General features: G+C 41.4%; 1 pseudogene; it reads right to left on the bottom strand.

Annotated features, from left to right (window-relative positions):
• Window positions 1-3740: 3740 nt before the first annotated feature.
• Window positions 3741-4831, bottom strand: LOC150068254 (putative gustatory receptor PTE01 pseudogene; annotated as a pseudogene).
• Between the last annotated feature and the right edge of the window lie 738 nt (window positions 4832-5569).

The raw sequence follows: 5569 nt of genomic DNA, 5'->3' as shown, positions 1-5569 counted from the left end.
GCTGCAGCTCAAGTAGTATATTACTAGACTTAAGCAAAACAAACTCAGCCCTAGGATCTGAGTTTAAGCCCTAGAACTAACACTAAACAAACAAAAGCAAAGAAACAAGTATATATGTCTGACTTTACTGAACACCCCAATATAAACAAAGAACACAACCATGCAAAAGAATAAGGAACACAGATGCCATCATTTACCGTAGCGAAGATAGGTGCCCCTTAGTGCATGATTGGATCAAGAAGATGTGGTATCTATACACAATGGAATTCTATGCTGCCATCAGAAAGAATGGCATCAACCCATTCAAAAGGAAATGGAAAAACTTGGAAAAAATATTAAATAAAGTAAGCCAGACCTAAATGGTCATAGCTCCCTGGTTTCCCTCATTTGCAAGAACTAGTACACATCCAGGATTCACCTAGCTGAGGATCACAATAGCTCAAATGTTATGTGCATATAGCCATACAGGATGAGGATACGCAAAATGAACTCCAGGATATGGAAACAACAGGTTTATCTTTGTGTTTGTTGTTCTTAACCTACCTGTGAATGTATTTCTCTTCTTCTCTCTCCCTCCCTCCCTCCCTCCATATGATTTATCTTATGTTGTTACTGTATCTGACTTTGGTACCTGGTATATTGTATATATGTTTATTTGTTTATTTGAAATGGTAAGGGAAAGGGGGAAAATCAAGATAACTGGGAGGGCGTAGAGGGGGGAAGCTGGGAAAAAATGGGAAGGGGTATCAATGTTCAAGAAGTAACGTACCTGCTATCTGTAACTCCTCTATACATCATCCTAACAATAAAATACCATTCAAAAATAGAAATAAACACGGATGCCAGTAGCTCAAGCCTCTAATCCTAGCGTCTCAGTAGGCTGAGATCTGAAAAAAAAAACATAGTTTGAAACCAGCCTGGGCAGGAAAGTCTGAGAGACTCAGATCACCAATTAACCACCAAAAGGCTGGAAGTAGAGCAGTAGAGTGCTAATCTTGAACAAAAGAAACTCAGGGATAGCATTCAGACCATGAGTTCAAGCCCCAGGACTGGCACAAAAAAATTACCCAAATAAGCTGGGTGTGGTGGCTCACACCTCTAATCCTAGCTACTCAGGAGGCTGAAATCTGAGGATCAAGGTTCAAATCCAGCCCAGGCACAAAAGAACCAGAGTCTCTTATCTCCAATTAACCTCTAGAAAATGGAAAGTGGGGCTTGGCTCAAGGGTAGAGAGGTAGCCTTGAGCTGAAGAGCTCAGGATTACAACGCCCAGGATGAGTTCAAGCCATATTACCCATCAAAAAAGAACAATCTTGCAAAATGTAAGGGTGGGGGCAAACGCGAACCACATCAAGAAATACATTAAATTGTTGAGAACATATTTATGTTCTTCCCACCTATTTTAATAAAAAGCATCCATCAGTTATACAAGAAGGTTCCATTTAACATGTCCACATGTGAAGATGATGTAGCATGATCAAAATCAGCCCCACAAGAACTCTCTCATCTGTTCCTCTTCTGAAATCAATCTCAACAAGCTTCATTGTCCCATTTTCACACATGTACATAAAAAGTATCAAGTCTTCCTTAAGGAAATAGAGATCTCTAATTTATCTGACAGCAAGTTCAAAATAACCATCTGAAAGACTTCCTAGGTGAGATCAGGAGTTTGACCCAATGGTAGCATGCTTGTCTACCATGCACAAAGACCCAGGTTTGATTCCTTGGTACCACATACATAGAAAAATTCCAGACGTGGTGCTGAGGCTCAAGTGGTAGAGCTCTAGCCTTGAGGAAGAGGCCCAAGGACAGTGCTCAGGCCGTGAGTTCAACCCCCATGACTGGGAAAAAAAAGACCTGCTGAGGGGCTGAATACAAGTACACACAAACATCAAGACAATAATGCTTAAAAAAATAAGAGTAAAAGTTTACTTAGGAGCCTGTGTTTCACACCTGTAATTCTAGCTACTTGGGAGGCTGAGATCTCAAGATCATTATCTGAAGCCACCCTAGGCATCTCTCAGTGTAAATCAAGATACCATGAAAATATTACAGGAAGAGGTAGGGAAAGCACTAGGGTTCCTAGGCACAGGTCAAAACTTGTTAAGAAAAGATCCAGTATGACAAGAAACCAAAGATCACATCAAACTGAAGAGTTTCTGCATGGCCAACATGGCTAACAAGATATATAGAAAGCACACAGGATAGGAGATTTTTACCAGCTATGCTTCAGACAAGAAGGGTCTCATATCTAACATTTACCTAGTGCTCAAAAAATTAAACCCTCAAAAAATCTTCAGATAAACAACTACCCATTTAATAAGGAGGTAAAAGAATTAAAAAGAGGCCAGGATTTTGTCCTAGTGGTAAAATGCTTGCCTAACATGCACAAAGATGCAGATTTGATTCCTCAGTGCCACATACATGGAAAAAGCCAGAAGTGGTGCTGTGGCTCAAGTGGTAGAGCTCTAGCTTTGAGCAAGCCCAAAGACAATGCTCAGGCCCCGAGGGCAAAGGCTAGGACTGGCAAAAAATAAAGAATTAAAGAGAGACTTCTCAGAAGAAGTAAGAATGGCCAATAGACACATGAAGAAATGTTCAACATCTCTTGCCATAAAAGAAATGCAAATAAAGACAACATTGAGATTCCACCTCACCCTAGTTAGATGGTTATTATCAAGAAATAACAATAACAGATTCTGGTGGGAATGTAGCCAAAATGAAACTCTGCTACACAGTTGGTGGGGATGTAAACTTGTTCAACCACTCTAGACAACAGTATGGAGGTTCCTCAAATAATCTGCCCCAGCAGTCTTACTCCTGGTCATCTATCCAACTGGCCACATACAAATCCACCCTAAGGCTACCAGGGCAACCATACTGGTTCCAACATTGTTTGCCATAGCCAAGATATGGAATCAACCCAGATGCCCTTCAATGGAGAAATGGATCAAGAAAATATGGTGCTTATATATACACACTGGCATTCTATGCTTCCATCAGAAAGAATGAATTTGTGCCATTCATAATAAAATGGAAAGGCTTGTAACAAATTATATTAAGTGAAGTAAGCCAGATCCAATGAAACATGGGTTGCATGGTTTCCACCATTTTTAATCATTAGAATGTGCCTATAAGTCTACAAGTAAACACACTGGATGATAAAAGACAAAGACACATTTGAACATGATAAATTTACAGTACTATACACATTCACACAGTGAGACCAAAGAAGGATATTCTTAGGAGAGGATCTCAAAGGCTCAATAGCTCTGTGCATAAGGTCATATAAAACGATATTTATAGACATGAACTCCAAGAAATGGAGACGAAAGGGGTTTTTTTGTCTTTGTTTTCTATCTGTTGCTATTTTTGTTTTCTGTGCCTTTTGTCTTGCTTATAAGTTTACCTGTTTGCAAAGGGTAAGCGGGAAGCACTAAAATGGTAGGACAAAAGATGAACTAATTCAGCAGTGATACTCACTACACACTATGCTGAAAATGAACTCTACAACTTGTGGAGGGTGGGGAGGAAAGGGAAGGGTTTACGTTGTCCAAAAACAAAGCTGTTAATTACCTGACTTACCTAACTGTAACCTCTCCATACATGACCTTTACAATAACAATTTTTTAAACATGAATGACATGGTCAGCGACGGGAGATGTTTGTTGTTGCTGTTTTCTGAGTCTCAACGTGGGCTTGCTGCTTTCTCCAGAAGGAAGACTCTGATCCCACTGAGATTAGACTTTCCTCAGCAGTCTCCCTATGGCCCGTTTGATGTCCCTGCTCCTGAGGCTGTAAATGAAGGGGTTCAGCATGGGCATGACCACTGTGTATGCCACAGAAGCCACTGCCCCCATCCTGGGAGACACTGACACCGCCGAACTGAGGTACACCCCACGTCCTGTGCCATAAAACAAGCACACCACACACAGGTGAGACCCACAGGTGGAGAAAGCTTTCCACCTCCCGCCTGGAGATGACGCACTGAGTATGGAAGAAACTATTCTAGAGTAGGAAAAAAGGACTCCCGAAATAGGGAGGAAACCAGACATGGCACCCACAAAATACATGACAAGGTCATCGGTGAAGGGGTCAGAGCAGGCAAGGCTGAGGAGCTGGGAAGGATTACAGAAGAAATGAGAAATGGCCACACTCCTGAAGAAAGTGAGCTGTAAGACCATAGAGTTATGTAACTGGGACACTAGCAGGCTGATTACAACAGACACCACAACCAGTGAGCCACAACGTCGTGGGTCCATCATGACCTTGTAATGCAGGGGGTGACAGATGGCCACAAAGCAGTCATAAGCCATGACGGTCAGAAGCAGACTGTCCAGACAACCAAAAAGCATATAAAAGGACATCTGAGTCAGGCACCCATTAGAGTAGATGACTCTGCTGTGACTCTGTGTGTCCACCAGCATCTTGGGGACCGTGGTGGAGGTGAAGCCAATGTCAGCCAAGGAGAGGATGGAGAGGTAGAAGTACATGGGGGTGTGGAGGTGGGGGTCAGAGGTGACAGCCAGGATGATGAGCAGATTTCCGAGCACGGTGATCAGGTACCTGGACAGGAAGAGCCCAAAGAGGACAGATTGTATTTCAGAGTCATCTGAGAGGCCCAAGAGATGGAACTCAGTGACTGGAGTTAGGTTGTGGGCATCTATGTTGCCTGGGCACCTTTTGAAAATGAAAAAATGTGTCAAAAGAAAGAAATGTAAGTTTACCAGAGTGTGACAGTAAAACTATATTCAGATTAAATCAATCCAACAGAAAGTTCTCAAGGGAGAGGAAAATCTCGTCCAAAATATTAATTTCTGACAAATCCCATCGTCCGTCATTTGTTCTTTCATGCACTCCATTTATTTTAGAGATATACCCAAGTGATGTGTACTTGAGCAATCCAGGTAAAGTTTTGAGTACAATAAAATGTCAAGTGACTCCCACCTGTAATCCCAGCTACTCAGGAGACTGGCATCTGAGTATCATTGTTCCAAGCCAGTTGGACAGAAAAGTCCATGAACTCTTATCTCCAGCAAAAGGCCAAAAATGGAAATCTGACTCAAGTAGTAGAGTGCCAGCCTTGAGTACAAAAGCTAAAGAACAATGTCCAGAATGCTCAGAATTCAAGTCCCAGGACCGGAAAAATAAAACTAGATACAATAAAAATAAATGACTTCAACACAGTGTTTTCATCATTGGATAGACCACTAAATAAAATAAAATCACAAAGATAACTCGAAGAGTTAAACAGCACCATAGATAAAATAAGCTTAACAGATAGATACCTCCACAGTACTCTATTAGCCTCCTGAGTAGCTCAGATTGTAGGGGTGAGTCACCAGCCTTTCTCAGTGACCCATTGAACTTTCTATTTAAGTTAGATCACATTTCAGGCCATAAAGCAAGTCTTAACAAATACCAAAGTGAAAGAAAAGAATTCTCTATATCTTCAAGGAACCTAAAGCAGAAAACATGAGAAATTAATTGAAATATACAGACACATGGAGATAGCATGACAAAGTTTTGCATGATCTCTGGGCTGATGAAGAAATCAGAGAGGAAATTG

The sequence above is a fragment of the Megascapheus bottae genome, chromosome 1, assembly GCF_031878675.1.
Source record: "Megascapheus bottae isolate mThoBot1 chromosome 1, mThoBot2.hap1, whole genome shotgun sequence".
NCBI lineage: Eukaryota > Metazoa > Chordata > Mammalia > Rodentia > Geomyidae > Megascapheus > Megascapheus bottae.
Note: the sequence above shows the minus strand (reverse complement) of the source record. Positions and strands in the feature narration are given on the sequence as shown.